The sequence below is a fragment of the Echeneis naucrates genome, chromosome 23 (assembly GCF_900963305.1).
Source record: "Echeneis naucrates chromosome 23, fEcheNa1.1, whole genome shotgun sequence".
Taxonomy (NCBI): Eukaryota; Metazoa; Chordata; class Actinopteri; order Carangiformes; family Echeneidae; genus Echeneis; species Echeneis naucrates.
In genome coordinates this window covers 1,458,905-1,470,603 of record NC_042533.1, presented here as the reverse complement: position 1 = coordinate 1,470,603, position 11,699 = coordinate 1,458,905, and the positions used below count along the sequence as shown (strand labels likewise).

The following is an 11,699-nucleotide window of genomic DNA, read 5'->3' as shown; positions in this document are numbered from 1 at the left end:
CCTTTAAACTTCCTCATGATTTATAGCTTCAGTATGTTTATCCTGCACAGGTCACATCCACATGAACTCTAACATCTTTCTTTCAGAAAGCAAATTAAGAACTGGTTTCCACTGTATTCATTTCTAAATAACTGGAGATAACAATTTTCACACAAGGCAAAAAAAAAAACAACATAATTCATGGGTATGGTATCACATAAGGTCAAAAAGGTCTCTCTGAGTCGTGTCTCATGAAATAAAAATAATAGAAAACTTAAATCTACTTTCTTGCTCCTGTGTTGGGTGATAGTCGAGCTGTCCAATAAAAAACTACCCAAAAGATTGGCTTCATCTTCACATACATTATTGAAGTCCCCCATCTGTGGTAATATATGGATGTAACCTTGACTCTGAATTAGCTGCAATTTTTCCAAGACACTGTTCTTATTGCTGCCAAAGAGACTTTGCTTTTTACTTTTCATGACGGGAGCCGACCCTCATTGTTCACCTCAGATGGTTGAACGGTGAATTCACTGCGTCAGGTAAAAGTTCTTATCTGTGATTGTTTGTGTTGACGTTCTGGATGCTTTGTGTTCTTTTTTTTCTCACAAGTTTTCACTTCCATCTTCGTCATGTTTGTTTTGAATTCTTGTACAGCTCGATACATATTTTACACAATAGAGCTGCTGTACATGTTATAATGTGCAGCCACAATTCAGTCTACTAAATGAAATCTGTTCATTTGTCTTGAAGATTGTCCAGATGTTTCCATGACAACTTCCTCCAGCAATGAAGGATGTAGCTAAGATTTAAATTAGGGCCTAATTTGATAGGAACTGTGATGTTTAAACTGTGAAATTTAAAGGTCTCTGAGTAGATAATAAAAACAAGAGACATCTGCAGTGTCTCCTACTGATCCTAATCAATCTGAGCTGAGGGACATTTTCCCATAGACTCCAATACAGCGGTCATTAGATAGAAAGCAGGTTGAAGGCTCCTCAGCATCGGCTTCACTTTTCTCCATCTGCATGCACTTTTACAGTGCCAGTGAATGAAATCTGGATCCTGAACGCCATAAAGCAAAGGTTGATGCTCGGAGGTAACAGGATGAAATGTTGAGGTATGAAGATAAAATAAATGAGCCAAAACACCTACAGTCACCTTTTTTTTTATTTTTTTGCTCTTAATGTCAGTCTCTTGAATTAAAAATGTGCACATTTAAAAAATACTTCCAGCTCAAAACACCAGCAGTCAGCAGCTTCAGTCCACCCACATCAATTTCAGTTCCGGTCAGGCGTCGGCTCTCCAAGTGCTTTATTAAATAAATTGCCCATTATTTTAATGCTTCAGACAAATCTCACTCAGAAAAACGCAGCATGGCCTTTATCAGCATAAATTATTCAGAGCATCCCCTGACAGGTGGAGCTGAGGGACAACAGAAAAACCCTCAGCTGTCATCCATCTTAAATATGAACAAATCGGCCTTTGTTTACGAGCGGGACGAGGACCTTGGGCCAGACTTTTAAGGATGTGTTAAAGAATACTAAAGCTTAAAGGATTTTCACGGGGAATGCGAACATGAATGCACAGGTGGTGGATTAGCATGGAAACAATGACGACAACATCCAACAAAAACACACACACAAAAAGAAACGGCAAAAGAACAGTCCTTGGAATCCAGCAGAGGGATATCAGCAGCAACACACACTGTATGTACAGTACATGCTCTAACTAATGATGAATACACACACACACACACACACACACACACACACACACACACAGTCTGCAGTAATCAGAAGGCAGTGTGTTTTTCTCTGCGATGTAATTCATCAAAGTGACGGCTGCCAATGAGTCTCGGTCAGGCCGGCAGCCACAGCTAATCAATCATCAATCTACCTGCTTCTTGTCTCAATGTCTTCTGCAGGTGCCATATTTTCAGGAAACACACACTCACACACACTCATCTCGCATGACCAGGCCTTGTAGTTCCTCGCCACGTCGAGGCCAGTGTGTTGGGAAAAGCACAAGCAAGGCTCCGGGTTCGTAGTTCAAGTCCCCAATCGGGCCGGCTTCAGTGAGTAAGTAATCAGGAGCTGGTTCATGTGTTTATTGGAAAAACAGACCTTTGGCATCTGGGTGGGTCTCAGGTCACGGAATAATTAAGAATGTTGGGAAATATATATGCGTCCTGTGTCGCAGAGGGAAAACATCAGGGACCAGATGCATTAACACGCTGCACAAAACCAGGAATATGCAGATTCCTTTCTTCAGAGTTATAAATTCCCTCATTGAGCAAGTAGGCGCACGTTCACAAGCCTCATTTCCACTCCCATAATTAGCCGTAAATGGATGAAGACCCTCCCATAATCCATCACTTTGAAAACAAACTCACTTCTGGTGTGCCTTAGAAAACAACGACAACCAAAAAACTCCAAACTTTGTTTGTCTGGACTGTAAAAAAGTCAGATTAATAATAAATAACAAGTTAAAGAGTGATGATATGTCATATAGTATGATCTAAACCAACACAGGAACAATTATTTCTACATTATTGCTATTGCTAATCCTTTGATAAATATACATATATAAATTACCAAGTCTTCGCATTTAGCTTAGCCTTTAGCTTAGCCTTTAGCTCAGCCTTTCCTCAGCCTTTCCTCAGCCTTTAGCTCAGCCTTTAGCTTAGCCTTTCCTCAGCCTTTAGCTCAGCCTTTCCTCAGCCTTTCCTCAGCCTTTAGCTTAGCCTTTCCTCAGCCTTTAGCTCAGCCTTTCCTCAGCCTTTAGCTCAGCCTTTAGCTTAGCCTTTCCTCAGCCTTTAGCTCAACCTTTCCTCAGCCTTTAGCTCAGCCTTTAGTTTAGCCTTTAGCTCAGCCTTTAGCTTAGCCTTTCCTCAGCCTTTAGCTCAACCTTTAGTTTAGCCTTTAGCTCAGCCTTTAGCTTACCCTTTCCTCAGCCTTTAGCTCAGCCTTTAGTTTAGCCTTTAGCTCAGCCTTTCCTCAGCCTTTCCTCAGCCTTTAGCTCAGCCTTTAGCTTAGCCTTTCCTCAGCCTTTAGCTCAGCCCTGGCTCGGCCTCTGTGGTTCAGCTTCTTCAGCTCAGCTTCTTCTGGATGCTTAACTTTCATGTGTCTTCTGCCACCAGTTTTTGAGTTTTTGATGGATGTTCTCAACATCTCTGCACCGCCCGTGTGGGGATCGAACACAGAACCTGGCTGCTGAGAGGTGACAGAGCTAATCGCTGCTTTCTGACCAAATTAAATAAAAAAAAAAAAAAAAACAACCTTCTGCATCGTGTCTCAGTGCGAATCAGTAACAAACAGCACTCCTCAACAGTTGTCGGCGCCCGATGAATAAATTGTGTGGCGGAGGGCATTTTAAAGCGCGGGGCAATTAATCTTTCTCAGCACATTGGTCGTGTTGTTAACAAGTCTCGTATTGATGGAAGTAAGATATTCTATTTGTTCCTTAATGGACTTGAGGAATCGCTCAATTTGTTTCTTCCATAATTGCAGAGAAGATGAACCCGGTCTGTATGATTCCCTTCGATCAATACTCATTTTCCAATCCTGCATCCTGTTCACAGACAGGAACATAAATTGGTGCGTCAGCGAGTCCACTTTGTTGGGGCTCTAACTAATTTCTGCGTCAAACCGTTCCTGTTGCACTAACTGTGACCTGCTGGAAGTGAGGTTATTTTTATGAAAGGAGAAGTGATCGAACAAAGCACTTATTTCAGCTATGAGCAAGATTTGGTTATTTTTCTGTATTCGGAGCTTTTCTTCCATCTGTAGCTGGTGTGCTGGATCATTGCCTCCTTTTTCTTTCCATGAAACAAAAAAAATTCTGTCTCTTCAAAGGCTTCATCACTGAGAACATGAGTGAAAAGGTTTTTACCCAGAGAGAAATGAAGTGTGAGGAGTGGGTGTACTGCAGAAAAACAGCCTCATTACGCCGCGAAGGACTGAATGGGCTTTTTAAATAACATCCTGAATGTTCTGTGTTTCACTGTACCGTGCCGCTTTCACATGCTTTTCAATTTACATCCCACTCCGCCTGATGTTATACCTGCCTTGTTTTATTCCCTCCTGCTGTACAGTACGACGCACGCCGGGGCGAGATCCAGGCAGCGCCTGCTGCTCCCATAATGCATCCTTTCCTTGTTGTCATGTGTACAGGATGTGCACACCGTGACCACCTCGGTGCAGGTTGGCTTGGAAAAATCATCTCGCTCGGATTCAGGCCTCTTTTTCTGAACCTCTTTGTAGCTCCTCCTGCTTTTCAGTGCGGATCAGGAGAACTTAGCCGTTCTCAGCGGCGCAGTCACTTTCCCTTCTGTGATTTTCCTTTTATGGCATGTTTATGGCTTATGTTTCCTTCGAGAGAGGAAGGAATTCAATAGAAGGGTCAGTGCAGCAGCCCGGGAATTACAGCTGAGCGCGGCTGGCAGGCAGTGTTCGAGGCCCTCAATCAAACTTTTATTTTCTACCTGTGCAGTCGTTTCAACAACAGAAATGGAAAAACGGAAAAGTCGCGACCCGTGTACTGTTGACAGTGATTACAAATCAAACCGAGAGAGGCGGCCTTGTTTGGCGGAGAGATTATTTCTGTTGCTGATGAAAGGCGACTGTACCGTCAAAAAACATGCTCGCCTTTACTTTTAATATGTAAGAACCACGAAGAGCAAAAGGAAGTCAACAACATCTTGTGAGGAAGACGCTGAGTCTCATTTGTCCTTAAATTAGCAGCATGCAATGAATCTGTTGTTGTTACCACGGTGACAGAGATGCAGCGTCTTCAGGCCGTGTATGTGATGGCGACGATGATGATGGTCCAGTGAAGGTCTCCTTCTGATTCCGCGGCCACGATGATAAAGGCTTTTTCTGTAACTGATATTTTTCTCCTCTTCGACTTCAGTTCATCCTTCAGGAGCTCCGTTTTGAAATCTCAAATGTGGATTTAACGTGCAAAAATGTGTTTTGGGTGTTTTTCCATGTAAAAGCGAGTCAACTTGGCTCTGATGTAAAGAGTTCATTTAGGTGATGAGGATTCTTCCAGCTGATGTTTATTGCACATTTCAATCGGAGCATTAAACTGAGCGGCAGCTTCCACTGAACAGAATATTACGTGTGCGTCTGTGTGTGTTTTGGTCTTTGGTGTCCTTCAGCAGTTCAACAATCTCATTTACATACTCATTCACATACACATACTCATTCACAATCATTCACATCTGACACCTCTATCACAAACACACAAACACACACACACACACACACACACACACACACACACACACCTGTGGGTTCTGCAGTAATGAGCTGTTTGATTAACTTTTGCAGCTCAAATAAAAAGCCGTCATACTCAGAGATGGATGAATGAAAGGATGGATGATGAATGGATGAATGGATGAATGGATGAATGGATGATGGATGGATGTTTGGATGACTGGATGATGGATGGATGGGTGATAAAAAACATGTTTTATGATATCAACCCTTCAAAATAAAACCCCAGAGAAGAGTAGACGTTGACACTGTAAATTCTGAATCTGTATTTTCTACGACATTGTGTTTGTAATGAATTGTTGATGCTCCGTCAAGATTTATTTGCTTCAGAGGAAATGTAAATTCAGATTGCCTGCAGTTCAAAGTTTCTTTTGGTGTTTTGTGTGTTTGTGCTTCTTTTGCGTTTTCCTCTCTTGTGTTTTGATTTGTTCATTTTTGGTATGTTTTATTTTTACCCCCTCTCCTCACTGCTCAAAGCTGGGTGATGTGCCTCCAGGCATTTTTTCCGATTTAATAAATCTAATCGGTTGCGTTAGCTCGTTTCTCCCACTCACACTGGATTAGATGAATTTAAGTAACCTCTGCACAGTTCAGGATGAGTCAGGAGGAGAAACGAGCGATATGGAAATGTTGTGTGTCTGTGTGTGTTTGTTATGGACGTCTCATCACGCTTCATATTGAATGAAATATTCAGCGCCGTATGAGATATGAGGAATATTCTAAATTTTCTGTGCATCATTTCACCAAAAGTCGGCCTCAGACGCATTGAGTTGTGTTGTTGTTGTCATTGTTACAAACTTGTGGTGTCTGCTGGAATTTAAATTAAAGGTCTGTGAGTTTGAATAATGACCAAGAGCATAAAATTCATTTCTTATCATGCAGCAGCTGAAGGGCCCACAGTGGACCACGAGGTCAGCGTTTTCCTGGAAGAGGAATTAAACACATTCTGTCCTCATCGGAAACTTTCGGAGCCTCATTTAAATAAACAGACTGTTGCGTGTATTTATTCTGTTAACGGAATTATCTTTTTGGAGGGTTGGGATTGTTTTAATTTGGAAGTGTGGATATGACAGCCCAGTGCAGGGACGATGAAGACAGACAGACAGCTGGCAGGAATGTGTTATCTATGGATGGCTGAACAGACACGCCGACACAACAAGTCAAAGGTCAGAGGTCACGCTCTGGCTTTGAGGGAGGGCAGATGGACTTCACGTAGATTTGAGTCTTTAAAACAAACTTCATGTTGTAATTCATAGCTTTTCCGTATTTAGATACCTGTGATTCAAAACATTTTTGTTTTTTATTCTGAAAGTGACATTTCTTTAAATAAAATTAGCTAATTTATTCTTTAAATGAATACATCTGCTTTTTTTTAACAGTGGATCACTGAAGTCACGGCGGTCCAGCCTCTGAGGACCACGAACGTATGAAACTCTGGAGGTGTGTGTGTGTCGTCAGGCATCAGGGCGTGTCTGTATGCACAGGAGTGTGTGTCAGGATTTGCATGCGCTTTGTTTGAGGTGACAATGTAAACACACAGATCTTCTTGGATCTTTGTGAGGACACTTGTTGACATGATTCCTTCTTTTGTTTCTGCTCTGACTTGAACTGTCACAATAATCAAACGACCCCAAACGACACCTTCGGAGCCTTTATCCTGTTCGAGGCGGGGCATGAAGCTGACGCTTTGGAATTTGTAAAAACCTAATTTTCCCTGAAAGGTCCTCGCTTCACAGCTCTGGATCTGGACCTGACAAAGATAAACACAAGGACAACACACACACACACACACACACACAGACAGACAGATAATTACTTACTCTGATGAACAGACAGTTTGTCAGCCAGACTAATGAGTCAACTAGTCTGTTAGTCTGTCAGCCGGTGATTTAGGCGGTTAATGAGTCTATCAGTACAACACGACAGACACACACTTCCTCACAGTGTGTGAAGACTCCAGTTTGTAATTTGACCAACAACTCTTTTATTTATTTATTTTTTATTTTAAACCAGTAGAACCCATTTTTTGAAGAGAAAATGGATCTGACCAGGCTGCACATTCTGCCAATCACAATGTAGCCACGCCCCCCAGCCAATCCCCTCCTATATAGTCTTTTTTTCTTTACATTTAAAAATTAAACATCACGTTGTGTTTGAGACTGAGACCATAAACTCATCAGGAAAATATTTACTGAGGAGGAGGAGGGACGTTTTCCCATCGACTTCAACACAACCTGACTCCAGTTGGAGTCGCCCCCCGATGGTTGTTAGATTATTTATGTACATATAATCAAATGAACGAGTGAAACACAACAGAAGCAACATGTTCTGATCAGAGTGCTCCACCTGAACACATTTCTTTAACATACTTCATTTTAGCGTTTATTGGTGGCGTTGCTGCTTTTACGGAGTTTCCTGACGCTAATAAAAGCAAAAGTATCACCGAACTTCATTCCTGGGCCCCTAACACTTGACCTCTCTGCGCCTGCAGCTCATTTTGCTCCACATAAATCGCTGCAAGTTGCTCTAACGCACTGATGCCTACTGTAACATTCAGGAGACTTGTGAAACAAAAGGTCCGGGCCCTGAATGGCCCAGTGTCAGGGATTACTCCTGAGACAAATTCTCCAACAACAAAGCCCTCATTGTGCCCCTCCAAGCCCTTGAATTAGCAGGAGGTGGGGGGCAGGAGGAACTGGAGGGGGGCAACTGCACGCTTAACTGGGCTTGACAGCGCGACTACTATCCCAGCCCTCTCTGAAGATTCAGATTGCTTCGATCTCACGTCGCAAAAAAAAAAAATAAATAAAAAAACTGAAAGGAGTGAGAAATGTAAAGATGAAATGAAAAAGTAAATCCAATGGATGCCTAAATGGATTAATTTGAATATAGATTAAACTCTCCAGAATCTATCATAAAGCAGGCCTCGGCCTGAATATGGATTAGGCCGCAACATCTGTCAGGAAAAATAAAGAGGTAGTTTCTTCAGGGGTCCTTTTTTGTTTTTCAGTGGAACGTTTGATTCTGTTTGTTGGTTAAAAGCTCTTATTAAATCCTCTCAGGTTTGGGGTTTTTCTTTAATTTAAACTGTGGGGTCCAGTTTTATCTTTCAGGGTCAAGTCATTAAGGAAGGAAGTGTATGTCTTCCTGTTTTAATTTTCAAAATAAAATCATTGCTTCATAAACATTTTACATTTATTTTTATTGCACATCGATTGCCACTCAAACATGTATTTTTTTTTAAATATTACTTTTATATTACTTTTCTTCAGAAAGCAACACAAGATTAACAATGAAACCAGATAAAAGTTAAAGAAGAGGAAATATATTTTTGCACGCCGACTTTGCTTTTTGTCATCAGACTGACTCTATGTTCTTTATATATGTCAATTTATTTCAAATAATACGGAGAAATTCGCTCCACTGAAGAACAACAGCAGCCCTCCAGCCCGAGCTCGGGTTTACCAGAAGACAAATTAATATTCATATGGGTTTGTTTGAAGGTGTTTCATCAGATTCATTCATTTTTCATCTGTGTATTTAACGAAAAACCATTTAAATGTCTGACAGTTAATTTCTTTAATGACTGTTTTGACAACAAATAATAGAAATAATATTAAAGTATAATTTAGATAGACACTTTATTTATCCAGGGAGAAACAAATAATTCGCAGAGACATAAAGACAATGAAGAAACATAGTGGAAGAAAGAAAATATGAATAATCAATAAAACTTTTTTTTTTCTTTAATCTGCATCCATTTTTGGTGACTTTTATTTGGAAAGCAGACTGAAGCTGTTTCCGGTGTGATTGTGTCCGACCTGACTGGACCTGAAGCCGATGGGGGGTTTTCTCCAGCAGGAGGAGGAGGAGGAAGAGGAGGAGGAAGATAAACGCTCCTCATCCCCGAAACTCTCCAGTCAGTCTTGTTGCGTGTCGCGGCGCGCACAGCCGAGGAGCCCGGTGCGTGAGCGCGCTTTTTATTTCTTAGAATAAAAACACACACGGAGTGTGAGAGAGAGAGAGACTCACACAAACACACTCTCCCGCAGCAGAAAAGAAGTCCATGCGTGTGTGGGGTTGTGTGCTCCACCTGAGCCGGCCGGCCGGGCGGGCGGGCCGGTTTCCTGTGCGGGGGGAGGACGGCCGCTCGGTCGCTCCTCCGTCGTGGGAATATTGTTGAAGGGACCAAAGTTGAACCGGATCGGTGTCCTCCCTCCAGGATGTAACGTGTTTTTGGGAACTTTTTCAATAATCCGGATCAGTTTTGCTGTCTTGAACTTTTTCTTTTTATTATTTTTGGGGGCGTTTTGGTGGAATACAGTGAGAAAACAGAGACAGCAGAAGGTAAGAGCTGCTTTCCCCTTTTCTGCCTGATTGTTATTATCTCTACATGCTGAAAACCGTTTTGGTGACATGAAAGCTGTTTTTCTAAAAGATTTGTGAAGGTACACGTGATTTCTTATCTCGCGCTGCTTTGGAGAACGTCACACCGGATTCCGCCGTTAAAACCTGAAATTTAACAATTTGCGTTAAATTAGTGAACGGCACGCGCAGCATGCGCGGAAATTCGCGTTGTTTCCCGTGCAGAGTATAGATGGGGGAGATTCGGCATTCGGGTGAAGGCAAAGTGAGTTGTTGTTTGCTGGAAAACTTTAAAAATGGGTCTGATTCTTCTAACGAGCTGCGGCGGCTGCACCGGGAAAGCACCGCGGTGGTTAGCGGCTCGATAGTCGGAGTGCGGCTGGATTTTTAAATCCTGGCACGATCCAAGTTGTGTTTTAACTTTTAGTATTCGAGCCGAAATGAAAACTTGACGATTTAGAGTCGCCACGTTTGTGTGATCCGGTTGTGCAATTTGTAATTTCTGCGGAATGGTGAGGAAACTTTTAATTCTACGGTTTCCCAGCCGAGTCTGGCGCAGCCGAGGCTGAGGAACGTGTCGGGACCGATCAATACTCACAGGAACATCTGGAGCTGCAGCTGATCCTGTTGAGCGGGTGACACAGCTTCAGTAATGTGATCCAGACTGGACTGACTTCTTCCCAGTGATGGCATTTTTACAGCAGCTGCACAAACCCATTATCTGCCATTGATTCTCCTCATTACCCGATGATGATGATGATGATGATGATGAGCAGCTCTGAGGATCAGCTGGACACTAATATAAAACCCTTAATGATATAAACAGATGTCTTATTCCTTCCTTCCTTTCTTTCTTAATTATTATTTTTTTTTTTTTTGCTCTGTGCTCAAATGATTACAACAGCAGCTTGATAATGATTTGCATTAGTCAGATGTTCGGCTCCAAAGGTCATGAAAGCACTTGGACCCGTGTGATGTGTGGAGCTCTGTGCTGCTGGTGTTCACCATGGGCAGGTAATTGCCCGTGGTGTCAGTTAATGGATGAGGATCGCCCCCACGCTGCACCTTGAGCTGTGGAGCCATAAAACCATTTCAGCTGCAGGGCTGATGGTGCGGCGGGTTTGGAAAAACTCAGATCAGCAGCAGGTTTGGGGTTAATTTTTCACGTTGTAACAGATTATATGAAGCTGCTTTTGTGCATGGATGGAAAAAATCAGACTTTTAAATGCTTCTGCTGACTTTTTTCATGTTCAATTAATGTTTTCCAGGAAGCAGCAGCTCTCGTGTGTTCATGAAGCAATCGATGGTTCAAAAGGATGGTGTACTTTTGAATAAGCTCCTCAGTAAATCCCTTTTTAATGTTTTGTTGGAGGCGAGGCCATTTCAGCAAAACGTCCCAACACATGCATCACTGCGCAGCACAACACACACACACTATCTGTTGACTGTTTTAAAATGAGTGAGGGAGCGGGAGAGCAGCCTCAGGTGATGCAGCACACAGTGTTTTACATTATCTGAGAAATGGAGCCAATTCATGGAGAGTTTGTACAAACGTTTCCTGCAGGCAAAGAAGGAATTTCATTGGTTCCTCTTTGGGCCGTTTCAGCAGAAGAGCTGACAGGCAAATTTTAGATATTCAAGGACGTCCTTGTATAAAATTCCGGTGTCGATATGCAGGTTAACTGGATGACTTGGACGGTCAGACGTGTTTTTTATTTGCAGGCCATCTTCATATTGTCTGTTTGTTTTCCAGCTGGACTTTGCTCTGAGCCAAAGACTCAGGCAGACCAGATTTGGCGGGATTAAAAGGGCTCGTGGGCTGCAGTAAAAACCAGACCCCCCCAGCTCCTGGTTCTCACAGCGAGAGCAGTTCACTTTGAAAGAAATAACACAAATGACTAAGATCTGTTTGGATCTGTTCTGTCGTTTCTTTAAAAAGGGGTTATGTATGACAAAGAAGAGTATTTGGTTTTTTTACTCTAAAAAAATGTCAGTTAATCATTGTTTGATTGACAAAGAGTTGAATTAACAAGATAAGGAATCACAGATTAGCATTTAGCTTTGTGTGACTTG

General features: G+C 42.2%; 1 protein-coding gene across 2 annotated transcripts in view; it reads left to right on the top strand.

Moving 5' to 3' along the window:
- Positions 1-9,156: 9,156 nt before the first annotated feature.
- Positions 9,157-11,699, top strand: part of LOC115036591 (plexin-B2-like) — a 106,871-nt gene continuing 104,328 nt past the window's right edge. For both annotated transcript variants that reach the window (XM_029494810.1, XM_029494813.1), the window contains exon 1: positions 9,157-9,608. The gene's annotated coding sequence lies outside the window, so the exon portion shown is untranslated. The remainder of the gene's footprint in view (positions 9,609-11,699) is intronic.